This window comes from Pleurodeles waltl, chromosome 9, assembly GCF_031143425.1.
Source record: "Pleurodeles waltl isolate 20211129_DDA chromosome 9, aPleWal1.hap1.20221129, whole genome shotgun sequence".
Taxonomy (NCBI): Eukaryota; Metazoa; Chordata; class Amphibia; order Caudata; family Salamandridae; genus Pleurodeles; species Pleurodeles waltl.
In genome coordinates this window covers 374,045,214-374,068,930 of record NC_090448.1, presented here as the reverse complement: position 1 = coordinate 374,068,930, position 23,717 = coordinate 374,045,214, and the positions used below count along the sequence as shown (strand labels likewise).

At 41.7% G+C, this 23,717-nt stretch overlaps 1 protein-coding gene across 1 annotated transcript in view; it reads left to right on the top strand.

The window, feature by feature from the left end:
* Positions 1-20,843: 20,843 nt before the first annotated feature.
* LOC138258627 (adenosine deaminase domain-containing protein 2-like) overlaps positions 20,844-23,717 on the top strand; it is a 239,768-nt gene continuing 236,894 nt past the window's right edge. The window contains exon 1 of the mRNA XM_069205965.1: positions 20,844-21,169. The gene's annotated coding sequence lies outside the window, so the exon portion shown is untranslated. The remainder of the gene's footprint in view (positions 21,170-23,717) is intronic.

Sequence of the window (23,717 nt, the reverse complement as noted above, 5' to 3'; positions counted from 1 at the left end):
ACAACCTCCAACAAGCACAGACAAAAAGACTGTCGGGGAAAGTGAAAGTAACTTCACACTTCCTGGTTTGCAGCAAGGCAGAGCCATTGCATCATTTCCTGGGCAGATTAATTATGTTTTCACCTGACGCATCTGTGGAAAAAATAGGCAATGCATGATTTTCACACAACACATGATAATGCACGTTGCTGTATGTATGAAGCATCTGCTTCAATGCGTGACATCTGGCTGATGCTACGGGTGCAGTGCATCACGCTTTACACTGATGCTCGAATTTAAAAGTACACAATGGGCCAAATCTGTGTTTTACAGTGTAGTGTATTGTGCAATGCATGGAAACGATACCAGATATCAGTGTATTGCCTGTGGATACATGAGGTGACATGCTTGATGTTTTTAAATGTGTTGCATGTGTATGTTGACAGTGCACATATGTGTGACTACTTGCATTACTGGTTCCCTATGACGCATAGGTGGCACTTTCACTTTTTGCGCCACAGCACATCTTACAAGAGGTGTGCCTTGCACAAACTGATAAACTGCACCCTATTGTGTTAAATACACTTCCCCCAGGGCTGCTGCAAAGTTTCGCTACCCTGAGAGAAGTGCATTGAAGTGTAAAACAGAGCGGCTTTTGTAAAGCCACTCTGTTTCACTGTGCAGCCAACAACCTGTCTGCACTTTTATGGGGATTACAGATCCCCTTGCAGGCGGGTACAGTGAGTGACTGCAACCACCTGCAAGGGGATGTCAGAGGGGGCTTAGGACCAACTTTTACACCTTCAGAGGTCTGCCATCAGGGGGGCGCACCTCCTGACATCTTTGCCTCTGTGCCAGCGTCTTTAATACGAGGCAGAGGCAAAGGGATTCTCTCGTTTGTATGGGGTCACGCCCCCCTGCAAATGAGGGAAAACCCTCTGGTGATAGCGCTATAAGTGCCGAAGCCTCTGCATCCCCTTCTGTGATTCCAAAGTGCCCAGGGGTGCACAAAGCAGGTGCAAACACCCGTTGCACCCTCGAGGCACTTCTATAATACAGCCCCTGGTGTGAACACTAGGGCATGCAAAGTAGCAATTTCAATTTACCTGGCACGTTAAGGGGCCTATTAACTAATCTTTGATGCAACGCAGGGCAGAAAGCCTAGTTGATTTGCTGTCTTGCATGAAAGGGAGAGGGCAAAAGTGCCCCACATTTATGAAGATATTGAGCATTTTTGCTCTCTCCTTGCGCTGATGCAGTTCAGGCAGCCTAGCACCAACACCAGCACCCTTGCACCATGGTGCCAACATTGCGAGGACAATTGTTTTTGTGCAGGAAGGGATACCTCCCTGCACAATAGCAATCTCTTGAGGCATTTTACTCATTCCTATGTGTGCTGCAAAATGAAGCACACATAGCTAGAGGATATAACAAGGACCAAAACATATTTTTCTACTCATTACACCATCCTCCATGAGGCATGACGAAATTATGCAATCCCAGGTGTTCAAACCTTTGTAAATCTTGGACTGCATGAAATCCATGGGTTGTTGCATGGGAACGCCTATTGTTCCCTCATGGAATGCCTTTCTGAATGAAACAACACAATGCAGCACAGGCTGCTGACTTGCATTAATTTTGTTATTATACACCACAAAAGGAAGTGCAAATTGCCACTTGCCTGTATTTTTAATTCTCTACTAGCATTTTGTGCCATGGATGCAGGACAGTCACTTTTCTTGAAGTTCAGGGGGTGCAGGACTCTCACGCATAATAATGGTGCAATGCAGAGCCACCATGCATAGCTTGGCATGACTTCATAATTATTAAGTAAGGCAAAGCAGCATAAAGCACTGCATTGCTTTACTCTGCATCAAGGAGGTGTTTCATTGGCCCTGCAGCAGGTATTCACATGCAACACCTATAGAATTTGGTGGCATTCCAAGCAAGCCCCTAGTCCACGCTGCTCCCTGCTGATGATGGGCTAAACCCAGAAGCATGTGTACAGGGATATACAGCACTTTCCGCACCTACGGAGGTGAAAGACTCTTTTTACTTACTGAACGGACAATGAGTCGACTGCATTTACCATGATGCTTTGGGGTTATACTTTGTTACTGGAGTGCAGGCGGTGTACTCCCTCTCTTTGAAACCACCCATAGAGTTTGAATCTGACCCAGATTATCAGACTCATGTAAACCTGCCACAGCCCAAAAACAATACACATCCCCAGAAGAGGCGTAATAAGGAGAAATATTTTAATTTCTCCTTGGGGTTTAACAAGCAATAACACTCAGATGGTATATATGCAGGAATGTGAATGGAGAACTATGATGCAACTTGCGGTCAGACTGAATGAAGGCATAAGCCTTTTCTACAGCACAAGGTTTACATCTATAAGTTTACATGAGTCACCCTGAATATCCATGAGTGTTGCCTTGGAATCACCCTTGCAAGACCCCCACAATGCACCCACGGCACAGAGTAAACCAAGGCGACCTATTCCAGTGCCTTGATTTACTACATAGCTATGAGGCCATGATGAGCCACTCAGGGTGCCTTAGTGTGGCCTGGTGGATATGGTTGAGAGCCTTGTGCCAGCTGAGGTCCACAAGTAGTGATCCACCAGTGGCACCAGCCTGTGGTACACAGGCCCATATCTGTGTACGTTGCTATCCTAGTATATCTTGTGGATGAATTACCCATTCAGGGAGTGACATACACAGGCTGGTTCAGCCAGTCTACAGTGTATGTGGCATCCAGGGGACAGATTGAATGTCTAGATGTGTAATGGATGTGGGAAGGCATATATGACACATTTTGTGCATACCAACTATCACCATAGAGTGATAACCAACAACCACCATATCATGTGGTGGTACACACACACCTGCTGTATGGGCTTGGGTCTGCCAGGATATGTGTGGCACATCCACAGTGCCAATGCACATTAGTGTTTGCCTCAGTTCTTTGCCTATATTTTGCTGATCATGCGGCCAGCTTGGTAGGCCACAACAAGCTTGATTTATTACAAGGAGGTATATGTTTGTTATTGGCATGTATCACATTATGTTGCTACATTGAGGGGTTACTTGAACTTAGAATGTAGGTATGCATCCACACAGGGTGTTTACCTGGGCATTTACTGACACATTCTGCCACTATGACCTGGAATGCATTAGTGCATGGTCCCTTGACTGAACTCACCTTGCATTTAGACAATGTTTTATATTCTAACTCTTTGTCTTGTGCTTTTACAATCACACATAACTTCAGCTGTAGGTGTGAATCCATTGTTTGTATCTGAGTGCAACTACACCAAAATGGTGAAATGCATCCCTGCTTGATCCAGTTGCATCTTTGCCTAGTAGGGCAAGTGTGACAGCATTGGGACAGTTGCGAATTCCACATTTATATATGTGAGTGAGATGTCACAATTGATTTGATATGTGCCTGCAGACATTTATGTAGCATATGTAGACTGTATGCGTTGGACTGTGTTCCCATGCTCATACTATGTGCCTCTGATCACAGTCATCAGACTATGAGTTACCTCTATTATCCACCACAACTATGAGGCTGCACAAATGGCTAGATGTACAACACACAATCATTGCACACGATGTACATTAGCACAGGTTGTAGGCATGCACACATTTGTAGGGTTACAAGATGTCCAGTGGTGTATTTTTCACATTGCTACATACCTTTGTTGTGTGCCAATTACTAGCATGTATGATGTGTTTTGATGTTTACAGTGATCGTGAAATAAGACTGCTTACACAATGGTAATGTTCAGAAATTATTTGCCATTTTATTATACTTTTTTCATAAAGTCCATATATTTGTGATCCCTTGATGGGCTTATGCATCTGCAAAACAATTCTGCACAATTTGGTCTTCCTGCCGTGTCCCAGCAATTGAAGGTACCTTTTGGTGTTGGTCCTCGTCATCCTCATCTGGACTTTCATGGTCCTCATTTCCCTTTTCCCATGGGACATTGGGCCACACACATATATTGTGCAAAATGCAGCACATAGGTATGATCTTACATACCATAGGGGGAGTAGAGCAATCTCCCCCCGTATATGTTGAGACAATGAAAGTGTGACTTAAGGAATGCAAAAGTCTGCTCCACTATGGACCGGGTCCTGCTAAGTGCATGGTTGTAGCTCCGCTTGGCACCTGTCAGGGGATGTGCCTATGGGGTCATGTCCCATGGCTGCAGCCCATATCCTTGGTTAGCTGAAAAGACATGGGGGGCAATCAGTCAATGTTCATGGTGGTTGATGTGCCCACATTCGTGTACATTCTGTTATGTGTTCTTAATGACTCAGACACTTTTCAACCAGTATGGGGTGTGCACTGACATTGTTTGGCATACACACACTTTCTTTTTTGGTTTAACTGGCACTGTACTGCAAATATAAGTATACTTGCCTGTGTGATACACTTACTATATGTAATACCTATGAGTGTCAATGCCATTAACGTGGTGAATCCTTACGAGTATGGTGAGTCAGTTAGCTATTGAGGAGACACTTCTCTCACACTTCTCTATTGTGTTTGCTTGGGACTCCTATTGGCATTTCTGAACTAAAACATGTCAGAATTGTCTAAATTTAGACATTGCAGATGATGTTGTCTCATTCATTCACACATATTTGGAAGTAACAGTAGTAGTCACTGTTGTTCATTAGCTACTGCTATGGAGAGATTAGTGAGTGCATCTCATTGTGGGACATGATGCTCTACACATGGCAGTGCACAGTGTCCACTATGCTGACAATACACAAGTGGAGAGACATGTAGGAGTGTTGCGCTGTACAGTGCAACAAGTAACCTACAGTGTAGAACATATTTTTCAACATGATGCAGTGTCATGGGTTTGCAGCCTGCACTGGCAGACAATGCCCAACATTGCACCAAGACAGACACATTATCTAAATGGTGAATGTGTGGCTGCCTGTCCTATGAGACGTACTTTGTGCATGAGGGTATACCTTGCCGTACAGTCAGAACCCCTGGAGGACTGATAGAGTAGATTTTTGTGGCACAAAATGGAGTGCCCATAGGATGGCAGGTGTGTATATGATGACTAGTGTGATTTTCCATGGTACACATGACCTGGAGAGGGCAACATTTTTGAAACTTTCTTAGTTTCACAGGTTTTGGATACACAACATGCCTCATGACCTGAGGATCTTTCCACCATTTTGAGACACACACAGGGCCTTCACCTTTGAGTTGTTGCCACAGGGCAGCACAGGAAGTCACTTAGCAGCACTGCCCTGTATCAGAAGGAAAGGGCAGGAATGTGCCATACTAATAAGAAAGAGCACATTTGTGTTCCGTCTGCATGCGCGAGATCACAATTTGGACACTAACGCCAACACAAGCACCCTTTCACCATGGTGCAGGTGTGTCTCTGTTGTGGGCTCAATTGTTTTTATGCAGTAAGGGACACCTTCCTGCATAAGAACAATCAATGGAGGCCTTTTCTCTTTCTTTGCATGCTGTAGAATGCAGCACACAGAGAGGAAATGATGAGGAGAAATAAAGTTATTTTTCGCCTCCCCTGGTAAGGCACACATTTCTGATACATTTCCAGGTTTACCAATCCTTGTAAATCTGGAAATGTGTCAAAACTCATGGGTTTTTCATGTGAAAACCCACCGCAAAAAACGGACAACATTCAATTCTGTGCCATCAATCTTCTGCATAGTTTTCATGCTTGCAAAATTGTACACACATGACTGGTCCAATTATTCTCAAGTGCAGAAAATCTCCAACACTCCTTTAGTATAGTAACAACATATACCAGAATTCTTTTTTTTTCTCAGTAAAATCTATTGCTCACATTTTACTCAATCCTTAAAGTATTATCTAAGTTGTTTAAAACAGACAACCGCCTTCCAGCTTCTAGAATTAGTTTCAAGTCGTGCTTGGTGATCTATGTTCTGTGCAACCAAAGAAAATATATATATTTCCACAATGCAGTCCAGTTTGTGTATCTCTCTGGTAACTGGTGCGACTTGTTTGAGAGGCAGACCGTTTGCCTCCAAATATTATTGTTGCAAGAAGAAAATCATAAACAATATGGCAACAATGATTTAACTTAGCCGCACATCTCTGAAAATATTCAAAAATCAATACAAGGTGCTCAAACACTATACCACATCTGTTGGCACCATGTGTAACTTGGAATCCAAAAGAAACCAGTTAATATCCAAAATAAGAAAAAATAGTGGAGCACTCAGATTCTCTACGGATCATTAATGTACTAGTCAATAAGACCATCTAGAAAGGGGAATTAGATCAAAGTATAAACAAATGAAAAAACATTAACAATTAGAAAAAGAACCAAAAGGGTGTTGATATTGTATGTATCATCAACAACTTTAATAATAAATTAACTATACATTCAACATATAATGTTTGAAATGTCCTATCCATAATACCATAAAAACACATAAAAGCAATACCAAAATGTAAATTCTTTCGATACTGCGGAAGAAATTATTGTCCGTTACTGCGAGGATCCGCTTAATAATTGAGCCTAAGAGTTCATTCTTTGTGAATCTTCAAACATTTAAGATACTATTCCGTCCATGCAATGTTATAGCCAAGAGTCCGTTTGACAGTTGGGCCCTGATCTTCAATCTTTATAGGTCTTCCACATTCGAAGGGAGTTTTATCCCATGCAATGTTTTTGCCGACACGTGTTTCATCCCGTTCTGATGTCCATTAGAAATGTTTAATTTCTAATGGACATCAAATTTCCAATTATGCAGAATCCAACTCTCTCAATAGTAACTTACCTAGCCCTCATCGGCAGCGGCATGTTAAGCGTATAGTCAAGAAGAAAATCATGCTGCACTCGATGAACTGGACCAATCTACTACTTTATTTCGTATACAGGCTACTGAACGACGCATTTCAACCTAGCAGTCTTGTGCACTGTTGGTTAGTCCTTCTTTCATATCAACATTTATACCTTATTGTCTCACCAGCCCTGAAGGCTTCTTGGACTTGTAGTAACAACATTTGAAAACATTCAAGAGGAAAGAACAGAAAACCATTCCTATTCATAACAAGTGTGTAACCTTAAACACATAAATATAGCTACCCACAGTAATCTAATTCATTACAAAGTGAATTGTTGTTTCAACGCTATTTACAGTTCCTTCAAAACACTGTATAGTCATCGCACATCGTGAATAATGTACAGATTACCTCTTAATGCTAGGGTGGGTAAGTACCCTTGATTCCGCTCTCAATTTCTGTATATCAATTTCTAATTGTCGCAATGTGTGCCTTCTGGGACTATAACCATGATTAGAATTTGAATTTAATATATATCGTAACCATGACTGTTATTACATGTTCGTGGCGAGCTGTCCTACATTATTTCACTACTAAAATGCTTAGTACTCTAAAATATCGTCTCTTGAATTGTGAATCCAGTTCAACTGAGGCAAACAACCTATATTAATAAATTGTTGCTAAAAATTATGTGGGTAAATATTAAAGAAAATTCATATATCTAAACCGAAAGTTAAGGAGGGTCTTTTTCCTAAAATAAGACAGTTCTTCAGTTTCAATTAAACAAAATGTGTTCTTTAAAGCAGATCAATTTACTACAATAAAATGTATTAGATTATGTCCATCTTATTGTCACCTATAATGATTTACTGTTCATAGATGCACAAATATCTTTTAATCGTTATTTACGATCACATACACTACAAATCTCATATCACAAGTGATTATGACTTTAATAGGTGTCTCCACCTGATCTTTAGTCCGATATGTTTTCATTGATAGTCCAATTTTGCATGTTTTACCTTATCAGCATTTAACAAAGCCTTTTTGTTGTTCCATAAGCAAATTTGTTGTCAATTTTGTTGAAAAATGACTTCTGACCAATTTATCTCGCAATGAAGGAGCTCTGCGGAATGTCAACAATGGTCTATTCCCTATTAGTGGGGCTATATCAGCATCTTTTTTTAGGATGTTGCAATGTGTTTGTAAAGCTCTCTTTATTTGATTACTTTCCTTACTATACATGGTTATCAACCTCAGGGAATTTTCTTCTTTTATATATCCAGTTTCTTTTTTTGGAATCCACAATTCATTCTGTGTCTTATTCTTGATTTTCTCTAAGCTCTCTTATCAAGAATAATCTTCTTACATCCTCTATTTATGAATCTCTGTATTTTTTTTAATTATATTGGCTAATAGTCTCTTTGGCATCCAAGCATTTTCTACGCATGTGTGTTAGTTCCCCATAGGGTATGCTGGTCAGTAATGGTTTAGGATGAAATCTTTCCCCATGTAGAATGCTATTTGTTGATGTTTCTTTTCTGTATAGAGTGGTTTTCATTTTGTCATTCTTCACATAAATGGCAAGATCTATAAAACTGATGCTTATCTGATTTGTCTCAACTGTGAATTGTAATCTTTAATCATTTTTGTTCAAAATGTTAAAGTAGGTCAGAAAGTCATTTTTTGTACCATGCCAAATAATGAATAAATTATCAATTTATCTTACCCAAATCATTATTTGATCCAAATATCTGCCACTAACATAATTTTCTTGGGTTCCATGCTATCTTCCTTTCCCACTAGCCCTTTATGCAATTTCCGTAATTAGGTGATAGAGAATTCCCCATTGCTGTGCCATATTGTTGATGATAGATTTCATGTTTGAAGAAAAGATGTTATTAGTTGAGCATAATTCAATTATAGATAAGAGCATTCTCAAGTGTTGCAGTTCACTCACATTGCGTTGTTTAAAAAAAACATTCCCAGGCTCTCAATCCTAAATCATGCATAATAGATATATATAAAAATACAACATTGATTGTTACCAACAAGTAATTATTCTGGCAGTGCATATTTGTGAGAATTCTTAATAAATCACCAGAATCTTTGACGTGCGGAATCAGTGTCTTCACTATTGCTGCTAGATAGTAATCCACATAGTCTGTGTAAAGGGCACATCAGATCCACAACATACAACATACTGGGAGTATACACTGAGGAACAATGAGCGCTGCCCCAGGGGGACTCCTTCCCGAACACATACCAGTCCAACCCCACTGTCGGATGACATGGCGCACACAGATTGGCAAGCGAGAGCGGGGAACCTCGCTGTGAGGGAGGATAAGGAAGAGGGAACACCGAAGAAGGAGGAGGGGAGGATCTGGAGATTGGAAGTAGAGAACCGATCACCAGGACCTGAAGGAAACATCCTGAATCAGGACATACAGAGTGCAGAGCCGGGAAGCGGCCGAGGTAGGACACCCTTCCAGCATCAAGAGGACAAGGAGAATGCAATTGCCAGCCACGTCCCAGGAGGGACGTGGCTTGTCAAGGTACATGACTGCATACGTGGCCAGAGCGTCTGGTTTCAGGTTGGAGGAAGAGGAGGGAGGGATGGTAACAGGATAGGTAGCACAGGCAAGGACTTTGCATGAGTTCTCTCCCCACCCGTCACTCAATAAAACATCAGTGAGCACCAAAAAAGCATGCAAATAAGAGAGCACGTTTTTGAGGATTTCCCGAGGCACAAGAAGGTGGATGAGTCAAAGTCATGCACAAGTACTCTTACCCTGCACTGCCCTCCTCACTCCCCATTCCCTTTACTTAAAGAGAAAACCCAGACATCCCCTTGCCTTTTTTCTCTGAGGTACCGAGAGCCATCCAGTGAACCCTGCTCCACCTACAAAGAGAGAACGGAGCACCAGGACCTGAAGGAAATATCATGAATCAGGACATACAGAGTGCAGAGCCGGGAAGCGACCGAGGTAGGACATCCTTCCAGCATCAAGAGGACAAGGAGAATGCAATTGCCAGCCACGTCCCAGGAGGGACGTGGCTTGTCAAGGTACATGACCGCATACGTGGCCAGAGCGTCTGGTTTCGGGATGGAGGAAAAGGAGGGAGGGATAGTTACAGGATAGGTAGCACAGGCAAGGACTTTGCATGAGTTCTCTCCCCACCCGTCACTCAATAAAACATCAGTGAGCACCATAAAAGCATGCAAATAAGATAGCACGTTTTTGAGGATTTCCCGAGGCACAAGAAGGTGGATGAGTCAAAGTCATGCACAAGTACTCTTACCCTGCATTGCCCTCCTCACTCCCCCTTCCCTTTACTTAAAGAGAAAACCCAGACATCCCCTTTCCTTTTTTCTCTGAGGTACCGAGAGCCGTCCAGTGAACCCTGCTCCACCTACAAAGAGAGAAGAAAAGAAGAGTTTAGAAAAACTGACCATTACAGACATTCCTGGGGCCTAAGAGGAAGAAAGGGACACAAGAGACAAGATAATACTTGGAAACAAGGAAAAAAACAAATCCAGCAAAGAAACAATCACGTTTTCCTGGTCATTTGGTCTAAGATTACGGAGATAAATAGGGACCGTCATTTCACATACATTTCCCCCTGTCCAGTCTGATATCCTTTCAAATAACGAATCACAAGCAGATACAATTTCTCCTAGGAGGATTGCTCTTTTATTTGTGTATATTGGGTAGAAAATATGTAGTTGGAATTGTGGGACTGTCCACCTTTAAGAACCTCCATTCGTCTTCATTGAGAAGACAGTCTTGGTACCACTCTTGAAGCTTTTTGTTTACTTTGATAATTAGTTGGTTCATTGTTTTGTTGTCCAATTTCTTATAATTTGTCTCATTCTTCAGTTGGGCATATGCTTCTCTCATGTAATCCTGTGTGTTTAATATGACAATATTGCTGCTCTTATCAGCTGGTTTGATAATTATTTTGTCAATATTCGCTAGGTTCTGCAATGCCTGCGTTCTCCTAAAGACAGATTTTCTTTCCTCCTTGGAGCTCTGTGTTTTATTAGTTTATCAAATTCACCCAAAACGAACTCTGCAAATATATCAATTTTATTTCCTGGTGATAAAACATGGCAAAACTTTGACTTTTAGTGTCAATGCAAGGCTCAAAAAATCTACTGGACCACTCGCTATGGCAAGTTTTATTTGATGAGGTCGAGCTCTTTTTAGATTCCACTTGACCCTTCTGGAGAGTGGACAAAGAAGAGGTGTTCTGTTCAGTCAGAAACTGAATTAACAATCAAGATGCCTTTAACTCTTATTCTTGTCACACTTGCTCTGTGTTCAGAGACAGAGGTCAAAAGTAAGTTTGTCTTCTTGCAATGCAAATACTTTTCCTTGTGACTGCAGAGTTCCAGGATTTTTTAAGGTGAACTGTGTGACCTATGTGAAATGAAAGGCTTTTGGTATCAGGTTTTTCCTAACACACAACATTTATAAAACTAAGTCAACTTTACAAACATTTCAAAATATATTTCAGTAGCTGTGAACGACCACGTTTTGTACTTCTGTGTGATGAAAAAAATATTTTATTAGGATGAAAAAAGTCAGAATACTTTACTTGGTGATGTGCAAATGATAAATGTTTTCTGAAACCCAATTGTCACAGATTATTGTTAATACACTATATAGTTTTATCAGTAAAACTGCAAATTAGTGGGAAGGTTTTTGGACATTTCTTGGAAATTTACTGTCTGTAAATGACAGTGCACTACCACATCAAAACTAGATGTTGTTTACAAAAGCATCTAAATAAATCCAAACTAGGAGGTATAGATTATATAACATGTGGATGACAGTCTGATTATTATAGTCCTGTTTTAGGGGATTCATACAAATGTTGCCGTCGTTTATTTAGATGCTTTTGTAAACAACATCTAGTTTTTGTACTTAGAATACTTACATTTGCACAATTGGTGGTTGGAATCCTTTGTTTTTAACATGGGTCGTCTTCAATACACTACATTTCCCATAATGCATCAGAATGGGTAATAGTGAAAAGACTGTAAATAAGAGACATTGAAGAAAGACTGAGATACTGTGAACAAGACCAGTAGGTCGAAACACGTCGGTGGTAATATTTGGTGACTTTTTTGACTGCAAATAAAGACAAGAGTTAATTATTCTCCTGGAGTGCAGTGCTGCAGTTGTTATCAACTGGTTGTTTTTGAATATATATATATATATATATATATATATATATATATATATATATATATATATATATATATATATATATATATGGATTATACTTACCTGTTAATAATATAAGTATTTTACAGGTAAGTATAAACCCTTTTTATATATATGTATGTATGTATGTATATATATATATATATATATATGTGTATATGTGTATATATATATATATATATGTGTATATGTGTATATATATATATATATATATATATATATATATATATATATATATATATATAAATAATATCAAGGGATGATACTTACCTGTGAAAATTTACCTTTTCATTGTCAAGGCATGCGTGGAAAAGGCATAGTTGTGGTAAAGACTTGCATGGTAATGGCATGCTTGGTTCTGTCATACAACATTATCCATTAAAAAATACACCATTTGGTTAGCAAAGCAGTATCCTGCATCCAATTTAATATTGCTGAAGAGTTCCTTGGTGTGTTTAGCACTTATTTTAATGCGGCTTGTCAGTGCGGCTTTTTTTCTGTCTATGAGTCACTGGTGGTATTTGTTTAGGGTGTACTTGAAAGTCGCTAGGTGCGCCATCTTCTCTCCAGTAGTCTGCAGCTGTGTTTCATTGTCCTGAGTTCTGGTGTGCACCAGCTGGCTTGTTTGGTGGCTCTACGGATGCTGGCTTGCATGTCTGCCAGGTGTTAAAGTTCTGGACTGCTTGTTCCAGGTTGGTTGTGGGGTCAGGCTGGTTGTTGTTAAGGGGCGTCCATCCATTGGGTCTGTGTCACTTGTTCCAGCTGCGGATGGGGGCTATGAGGGGGCGAGTGGTGTTGCAGGGTGATCCTGCAATGGTGAAGTGGATGATGGAGTGACTGTTCCAGGTGACTTCTGCGTCATGGCTGTATTTGACTCTGTCGCTGGCTGTGAAACTTGGGCCCAGTGTATCCTGCTGTGTGAGTTCAGTGACCAGCTGGGTGAAGCCAATATCGCGCATGCGTCCTACGACATTGTTGGTAGTTAGTATCTGTTGGGCAGTCCAGGTGGAAGTTGAGGTCTCCGAGGAAGATGTAGTGCTTGGATGTGATGGCTAGTGGGGTGATGAAGTTGATGATGGTGTTGCAGTAGCTGGTGCGTGGTCCTTGGGGTCTGTAGGCGAGGGAGCCTCTGATGGTCATTCTGTCATCGGTTTGTATTTGGAAATTGAGGTGTTCCATGGCGAGTGTGATGTTGCCATTGTTGGCGGTACAATGGATAGTTTCTTTGTGGATGATGGTAATGCGTTCACCGTATTTGTTGGTGCTGTTTTGGTGTGCCATCTTGTAGCTGTTAGGCATTGCAGTGGTAATGTCTGGGAAGGAGGAAGGGTTGAGCCAGGTTTCTGTGATGATAATCATGCTAGGGGCAAGGGGGGTGATAGTGTCCTAGACTTCGGTGGCATGTTTGTGGAGAGAGACTGGGTACTGAGCAGGATGCATTGGTGAGGTTCCAGTTGGGGGGGTTGCCGTTGGCAAAGTGGGTGTGGGACTGGTATCTGTGAAAGCAGATGGACCTGAGTTGCAGGTGTAGATACAGCGGTAACAGGTGAACGTCCCTGCTGTTGAGCGAGGTGAAGCAAGGCAACAGTTGTTGCGTCTCTGGGGTCCAGGGCTCGGAGTTTGGTGGCAGAGTACCTGTGGGTGGTCAGACAGGCAGGGTTCTTGGCGTTGTGTGTGGGCCAAGCACAAATGTCTGCAGACAGGCTTGCCTTTGGGGTGCTTTTGGCACATCACCTGACTTTTTAACTAAGACCAATATTATTCTACAGTTCTTTGCTTCCACAAAAATACATACTTGTTACCATGGTATTCATTGACAATGCATTACATTTTCCTACAACATTATTGTAATGCCAGACCTATTGACAATGTTGTTTTTCACTGTTGAGGTCCATAAAATGAGCACATGCACTGCCTGCAGCATACACAAATGGGTGTAATCTCTCATACCATGCATGATACCCTTACAATGTGCCATTACTTGCTCTAGACTGGCCTTATTTGCTATTTTGAATATGTGGTACGCTGATGGGAACCATTTCCATGTTAGTACACAAGCCGCTCCATAGTCATGGTCCTGCCCTGATAATGTGGCATGTTGTTGCCCGCTGAGTGTTGTCTGTGGCGATTTTAGGTCCATTTGTGCATATTTTGTGATTTCCTATTAAGAAATCATAATTTAGCTTTTTCCTAAATTGAGGTTTCCCAATAGCCATTGCAACTCCATAGGTATCGCTATTAGGAAATCACAGTTTTTGTACATTCCAATTTGCGATTCCCAAACAGCGATTTCTTATGATTTGCTATCTAGGAATCACAAACGGGAAATTTCCTACATATGGGCCTCTGTCTCTATATGGGCCTCTGTCTCTTATTTATTTGCTTTTCCATACTGTCCTTATGTTTGCTTATTCCTTTTGCAATGTCAATAAAGATTATTTGAACAAAAATATATATTTCAATTCTTACATGGGCAACTTGGTGAATATGAGAATTACGGACTATACCTCAAGGGGCTAGAGTATTACCATTCAGGTCCTCACTGGCATAGGCACATATATAAATGAACTAAAATACAGCAGAAATAAGACAAAGGAGTATTGTAACATTTATTCTGGAGCTGTTGGAGAAAAAGTACATACAGGTAACTATGCCAATCACCCACACTTGTTTGACCTATACAGGAGACTATCACCCACACCTGTTAGTGCGAGAGCCTATCCAGGGCAGAATACCAGATGATACTGTTAATCCACAGATGAGTGGTGTGTGTTAATATTCATTTGTGTGATACACACTGATGTGGCACTGTCTTGACTATCCACTTGTTGTGGCTGGTATTGGGCCACCACTGCAATATTGCACCTCAGGATTAGGAGGTGGCCTTTGAGGTGTCCGTTAGCTTCTCGGACCACACTCCATCACTGTGACAGCAGTCAAGGCTTTTGTAAGCCACTCAGATTGGAGGCTTTTAAAATCGGAGCAAGTGTGTGTGTGTATGTGCACCTGTCTGTGAGAGCATGTTGGTCAAAATCCCCAGTGATAATTTCAATTAGGATACATATTTTAACTAAGTTAAAAGTAGGCCTAGGACTAATAGGGCGTTTCTAGACAACATGTTAACCCAATGGTCATTTTGAATGATCAACCGAGGTCGGGGAGCAACAGGATAGGTGACAAGATGTACCTTTAAGAATGAGCTTTCTCATAGGATCAGGACGTAGGAGGAAATTGTTACGCATGGTGATATGATTTAACATCCCATTGGATAAGGTTTGGTAGATGGGAGCCTGGATGGCGACTGGATAAGGGTTGTGAGGTGAATCAGTTATTGGTTGTTTATGAATGCTGACACTTCAGGTTGCAGCTGTGGTTTAAGAGATGAATTTAGCAGATCCCAGCAACCCATCAGACACAAACACTAGGGTCTCTATCACAAAAATGCCCCAAGAACTCCTATTTGACATTTGTATACAGTGAACATGTTTCCCCGCTGAGATATTCAAGGGTTTGGTTCTTTAATAGGACTAAAGGGTGCCCTGTCACATGGAGCAAGACAGTCCAATACTGCAGGATAACTCTGTAGTGGAATAAACTATTTATTTTCTTGAGCCCACCTGACAAGCCCCCTTTTTAGGCTGAGCGTAAGCGTTCAACTTTGTGCATAATTTTAGTATACTTCTTATGGCTTAAAGCAATTTCATTTGTTGGTTGCAGTGTCCTTTAAAAATTCTTGCTTGCTAGTGGTCAGTTTTGCCTTTTCTCCCTCCTTTTAGTGTTTCAGATCAGTGTCCAACTACTGTATCATTCCACTTTGGTTTCTTTTTCTGTTGCTGTGATGGACTATTTTTGTTATTTCTTTGGTGCTCCCCTTTCACGTGCTGTCCTCGTTTACGCCTGGCTCCTAAAATAAGCTTATTTTATTTACTATTTTACAAAAGAAACACTCTATTATCTAGCTCACTGCTCACAAAAGCCACAATATGCCCTTTCTGGTAAAATGTAGCTAAACCTAGAAGCAATTTTGTGAAACTTGCTTAGCCTGGCAACTTAAGTCTCTCTCACCAGGGCCACTCCCTGCCAGCACCCAGGACATCCCACACAGGGCATTTCTTATCTCCTTTATTGGGGCCATAAATCTTTCCAGGCTGCTCTGCTATTGTTAACTTTATGAGAGCTTTGTTGAAATGTGAGGCAAGAACTCTTGCAAGAATTTTCATTCTGTTAAAATAAAAAGAAAATACTTTTCCAGGCTTATTTCCCAACTTCTGTTCAGACATTTACACAACACTAAGTAGTGCAATCATCTTCTCGTCTCTCCTCAAAGGCTTGTGATTTCTGATGTCAGTAGCTGCCAGTGACCACCAAATCATGGCAGGAAAAGACAAAATTGTGAGACAGGGTTGACCAATTTACGTGGCAAGAAAAGTCCAGTTCTGAATTTACAATGCCAATAGCTCTAACTCAAGAAAATGCGAGACCTGTTACATTGCAAATGCTTGTTAAATATAGGACACATCTTCTATACCAATACTGTTATTATTATTTAGGACAAAGCTTTGGGACAGCAAGTGATCCCCTAGATATGGAGATTTCCTAGGGGATTCACACTTAAGTATCCCATCCTTGGATTAATTTGGTCCCTATTCAGTGTCCTGGGACTGGAACTGCCACTGCCCGAAGCAGGATGGAGAGAACTGCATTTCTGTTAAAAAGTAGATTAAGGGGTAGAGTCAAGTGTGGCAGCTACTCGCTGATTCAGGTCTAATTGTGAATGCTGAAAAGTGTGAGTTTCACAAGACCAAATTCAAGATTTTGAGGCACATATTCTTTGACAGGGGAATAACTGCAGACCCAGACAAGGTGCAAACACTGTCATCCACTGCCCCCGTCCTCACCCAGATGTCACCATGCAGCGATCCTTTCTAAGCATGGCCAGTTACTGCTCAAGATCAAGATACATTCGCAATTTTGCTGAAGTGACTCCCTCCATTAGAGACTTGACAAATCGAAATGTGCCCTTCCAGTGGTTTCCAGAATGTGACAAGAGTTTCATGTGACCGAAATGGTCCTCTTTGACCCCAAGTTACATTCTGAAATAACAGTTGATGCGAGCCCGATAGAGCTAGAGGCAGTCCTTGCTCAATACAATGGCCATCCAAATGCTCAAAGACATATTGCAGCCTGTGCCAGTCCAAGCTTGTCTAATACAGAACGTGCTTACTCTCAGCCAGAGAAAGAGAGTCTGGTGTCTAATACAGAACGTGCTTACTCTCAGCCAGAGAAAAAGAGTATGGCTGTGGTGTGGACCTGCAAACACTTCAAAGTATTCGTCTACGGAAAACGATTCATCGTTATCATGGATCACCAGGCGTTGATTACAATTTTTGGAAACCTGAAGGCTGAATGCCCCCTCACATCGAGGGGTGGGGTTTAAAACTACACGAATATGACTATGAAATTGTGCACAGACAGGGGAAGGATCAAAACCCGGCAGAATACTTTTCACGAATGCTGCTGCATAGCACAGCTCAACATTCAAGACATCTGAAGCATATCTGAACTTTACTGTGAAATCCAGCACACCAGTGGCTCTATCTGTGGAACAAATCATTATTGCCACCAATGGGGATAAATAGAATACGGACAAAAGAACCCTCACTGACTACTGATCAATCATTTCAGATAAACATAACACAGTACATCAATACTGTATCTTAATATATTGTTCATTTTTCATCATTTGTAATTTTTACACACAATCTCCTTGTCAAAACACATTAAAAATATCAACAGTCATTAAATATTTATGTACACCCAAAGCAAAACGTTATTTAAATCAAAACATATATGCCTGAAACAAAATATTATTTGAGTTAAAAAATGCATGCAGACTCAAATGGGATTTAAGCAGTCCACCAGAATTCAGAGACCCATCACTTATTCAGCATAGGCTGCTATCCATACACCAATCTCTGGATTAGCATAAATTGATCTATCTCACTACCCTTTACTATAAGAGGATTCAAGTTCAATATTTTGGCACTGTCTCCTTAGATTTCAATCAATCTTGTTACAGGTACTTGATTAATTTCATTCAATACAACACAAGGGGCTCTTTTAACATTTCACATGTCATATATTGATGACGCGTTTCGACCTCAATACAGGCTGGGCATGTACTTTTATGCGAGTTCATCATCACGGCTTCAAATTTGTTTCCAGGATGCAGACTCTATATGTAAAGAATACATAGGTGGTGGGGAAAATGATGACTTAACAGAACAATTTTCTACCCACTAAATTAATGTGTTAGTCATGCAGCTGATGATGTGACATGTTGTTGGCAGCTGAGTGTTGTCTGTGGCCATTATAGTTCCACCTGTTCATATTTTGTGATTTCCCATTAGGAAATCCCAATTTAACGTTTTCCTAAATTGTGGATTTAGGTTGCACTCTCATGGTTATACAAAGTGATGTTAGGGGATAGGACCATGTCCTCTGATATAAAGGTGATCTCTTTGTTCTTACTTTGTGCTGGATGGGAATAACGCATGCTTGTCAGACATCACTTCTGGTCAATAGAAGGATCCGTCCAGTGGAAATCAGTCTTAAGTTAATGTCACACTGTTACATCCCCAATAGGGATAAAGACATGAGCAAAGACAAAGAACTGAGTTTCACGCAATCGCGGTGGAGAAGTACCTGGCCCCTTGCAGATAATGTTGAATTTCAAAAGTTCAAAAATTTACCGGGTGAGCTAGCAGTCACCCAAGAATGCATAATACTACACGGCTTGAGAATTGTCATTCCTGGAAGCCTAAGACAGCGGGTCGCTGAGCTGGCCCATGAAGGACACCATTATGCTGTAGCCACCAAAAGAGCATAAAGAGATCGAGTGTGGTTCCCTTGGCTAGGTGAGCTAGTCGAGAAGTAGCTGAAGGCATGCCACATTTGCAATTCTTTGTCCTCCAAGGTGATGAGTAACAACGTCTGATCTTCCTGCCCATGCCTGGGAGAGTTGCAGTTGACTTTTTTGGGGCACTCGGAATGGACATCATCTCATGTTAATCATAGACGGATACTCACATTTTCCTTTGGTGGAAGACCTATCTTCAGCAATCCGCAACAAAATCATAGAAAGGCTTGAGGACATCTTTGCAAAGTGAGGTATTCCCGAAATTCTCAAATTTGACAATTGCCCCCCCTTTAACAGCAAAGAGTATAAAGAATTTCTAATCCAACTCAACATCAAACACGAAAAGAGTGCACCTCTCTGGCCTCAAGCCAATAGTGTAGTTGAAGGATTTATGGGCAACCTCAAGAGGGTTATTCAACGAGTGTTCATGGAGGATATTGATCTGAACCAAGCCATGTGTAAGCCCTCTGGGACTATCGATCAACTCTTAAGTCCACAACTGGTGAGAGGTCAGCACCTTGCTAATTAAGAGATCCATCAGAACAAAAACGATCTCAATGGACCGCAGATCGATTAGTAAATACAAGATTTGAGACACGGATGCTGCTCAGAAAAGGAAACTGAAAACATATGCAGATCAGCATTGTCATGCCCAGGAGACAGTTTTCGACAAAGGAGACTGGGTATTGGCTCAGCGGAAATGCTGGCATAAAATGGACACTCCTTTTGCTTCTGATCCGTTAGTTTGTGCATGCAAAGGACATATGGTGACAGCACACCATACAGGACAATCCATCACTTAGTACAACTCACATTATAAACACCTACTGCAACATGTGCCGAGTTCTGAAACTGTACAGGAAACGACCCCCTCCAGCAGGATCGGCTCAGGCGTCAGAGCCTATGCACCATGGCCTGATCAGGGTGGCCTTCGGATCACCCCAGGCAGCAGACAAGAGAGAGCGCCTCGCCGACTAATTGAAGAAATTTGATTTGGTGATGTCTGCTACCTTTTTATTTAACAAAGGGGAACATGTAGCATATTGATGTTATGCGCACTAGAATCCTTGTAGTTTTGGGAGGACTCTGAACAGGAAGTACGTAATTTGTGGAGAGGTGTTAAGGTCTGGTTAATGGAAAGTATGATGTAGTGAACAGTGTGTTAGTGTATGTTGAGGAATAAAGAAATGTTTGACAGCAGCTACTTTGTGGTGTAATTCACTGACGTGCTCCCAGGCTGAGGAAGACGCTACAACCCCCATGACCACACTTTTTAAGGCAGGGCCTAAGCATCCCTCCTTTATCATACATGCCAACAGACCTGATTCAGGCAGGGACTCACGATTTTTAAAGCTAAAAATGCCTTAATTTTACCTGTCTCCCACCTGAAATTGCCTTTGAGTCGATCTAAGTTTATGGGGAAAACGATGTCCCCTAATTTTTTTTCTCTCTTTTTGTCTTATTTCAAAATGTTGGCATGTATGCCTTATCCACCTTTTCCCTTCTCAACTTCTTTCTCCCTTTTGTTTGCATTTGCACCTCTGGGTTCCCCTAACACAAACCCACCTTTTACCATAAGCAGTGTAAAAGTGATCCCTGGAAGCACTTTTAAGAAAATAATAAAAAAACACCAGAGATGCCGACCTGTTCCATGGGCCCCAAAGCAGCACTACCACCTCAGGACTACAACCAATCAGAGCCTGCTTCTTCAAAGCAGAGCCTCCCCAAGCGGCGGCCTATGGGACAAGAGAAAATGCGGGCCAATCAGAACCTGCATTAGCCCGCGTGCGCAGGTGAAGGCAACAAACTGGGACCTCCGTGCGGCTCTTGTTCCGCCCATCAAGTAGGAGCTCCGCCCTTGCGTACTGATCAATTGGGTGGGTGTTTCCGATATCTAATGAGTGGAAAATAAGCATGTCCGCGTAGTGTGACGTCAGCCACCTGAGGGCGTGGGAGGTGCACGCGTAGCCAACTTTCTGGCTAACTTGTTACCCCGACGCTCTTGTGGGGTCTTCCGTGCTTGGCACGCCGCACTGGGCAGCAATACAACTGCACAACCCCTGAGCTCAGACGGCGGTAAGGGGTACAGGCCGACTCTAGGTGGTTACAACGAGGCCTCCTCGGACCAATCTGTCCATCTGCCCTTCACGAACTTAAAACGGTACCAGGCCGGCTCCTCTGCCACCCGGCACCTTCAGCCAGGGCCTCCTAGGTAACTATGCCGAGGATAATGGTGGCTTTGCGGGAATACGTCCTTTGGTAAATTAGTTATTATGGAATTTTCAACCTACTAAATCGGATTTTTTTCAGCTTGTTCTCATAGAGATCTTTATACGTGTAGTGTGTGTTTCAAGGAGTTATTGAGGTTATGTTGTTTAGCCGAATGAAGTATTGCATTGTGTGCAAAGTGGGATGTTGTAAAATAATGTTAATGTGCATGGGCGTAGGAACCGTGGGGGACTCGGGGGATTTATCCTCCCCAGATTTTAGAGGTGAGGGGCTACGGGGGACACACAGGGACAAACGACCTTGACGTTCGAGACAGTGATGCAGTCTCTGTTTAAACTCCATTCGTTTAGCAGTACATTAAAAGCATGAGAAATAAAAACGAATGAAATTTAAACCGGGCTGCTGATTTTTTTTTCTGAATCTAAACTCGTAATCCCTGATGCTGGGGCAGCTGCAGTCTACCCCCGCCCCCCCCCTCCCCAACACTAAAGATTCTTATGTGATCTGTGAGCTGGACTGCAGTATTTCTCAGGTCATTCAAAGGCCTTTCAAATGTAGAGGAGGCTTTGTTTTTTTTTCAATTGCTTCTTGAGCCCCCTGCAGTGCCACCCTCTCCTCATCCCACTTGCAAGGCGTCATTTAAGGACTTGGTGGGGATGGATAACCAGGGGTGAATGGCTCCATTAGCATAGGTTTCCCTATTCCCAAATACGCTGCAGTAGTACCTTGTCACACTCTAAACTACTACAAAGGAGATGTTATGCAAGTTTCCTTTAAAATATAAATGAACAACACAGTTACATTGTACTACCATACTGGTGTTTCTATAGAGCTTTTCTATTCCTTGTGAGTCCAAACCTTCCTTTTTAGGGTCGAGCCTGCGTTGCATGCGCTCGCGCATGCGTATCGCAGCGAGACTCTTTTGTATTTAGAAAAGGGCTCGGAGCCCTGTCAACTTCATGTCAGTGTTTTTTATTGGTTCGTGGGCTTCCCTAATAAAATCTGCTTGCTTTTATTAGTCGAAGGCACCCATATGTCATGCCTTTTCCGGTGGCAAGCCCTCCTCGAGCGCAGCGACCAAGTACAGAAAACATGCGAGGCTCACTGTTTTCCATCGGGCTCGTGGACTTTTTTTTTTCAAATTTACGAGCGCGATCTCGCTTGGCAGAAGTCGAGCGCTTTACATACTTGATTTCACTTTTTCGGGTTATGTACATAAATGCACTTTTGCCCGATAGGTGAAAAGTCGGGTTAAGAATTTACAAAGCGATCAGCTCTAACATGAGCAAACGCAAGACCCGTTGCATTGTAAATGCTTGTTACTCTTCTCCCTCTGTGAGTATCTCTATTCTTTTTGCTACAAGTATATTATCTTATTTCTGACTATTACCTTCTGTGTCTATGATTTCTTATCCACAGCCTTGAAAAAGTCCTTTGGACGAAACACGTGTTGGCTGTTTACGGAATGTACATATTTACAAGGAATAAACCTCATTTATTTTGAAACACAACTGTGATTGAATTTTTGACTCTTATTTCCATTTTGGAACATATTGCCAGACTGCTTTATGGAGTGCCCTGTTTTTTTTCCTTGAATAAGTTCTTCAGCACAGTTCAAATGTATTTTTGATCAGTGCACCATACACCCGCGGTGGTTGGGTGGAACACCAGGTTGGCACCCACAAGGATCCCAGTGGTTTTGGACTTACTAGTCATCCATTTGAATACGGATGTGCGGACACTAAGCATCAACCACCATTTTGTTTCGATACAAATATATTATGAATGCTATAGGCCCTGTTACATGGTAAAGTGCATGTCGCATTTTCCTTCTCTGGAAGATGCATTGAGAGGGATTGGATAAACTTATGGACCTTTTAACTGCACGAAACACTGGTTTTGCACCGCTGAAGGTTGGTACCCTTTAACTCATACCAAAATAGTCAAAAAAATAGGCCACAAGGCACTCCTACACTTCCATCTATATATTAGAATCAGTTGAGAGCAACCTATCCTTTTCACCTCAAATTCATGCAAAAGAACAGCAAAACCACATGGTAGGGACACAACTCTGATCACCATATGTGCAGCCTTTGGGCGTTAAGCCTGTACTAATGAGGTGAAACCTTTACCCATACAGTATTAGGATTGTAAAAATGGCAATATAATGAAGTAATACAATCACAAAAAGTGTCACATAATGCAGCACAATATGTTTTTTTTTATTTTTTATTGCTGCATAATTTGGTCAATGCGGTCACATAATTTGGTCCTCCATGATCTGTGGGCAATCCATTGTTCTGAGAGTAAACCTCAGCCGGATAATATGGAGGTGGGCGAGCCAACAAATTGACAGGGAGAGCCGTGCCAGTGCGGAGCTAAGGGCCTGGCTCACATCTTAGAGCCCGTACATGAGTCCAGTCCTGAAAATATTTGGTATGTAAATCATACAACAAACATCTCATTAAATAAGATAAAGTGTCTTCAAAATTGTTTATTTCTTTAAGATGAAACCTTGACAATAACAGAGC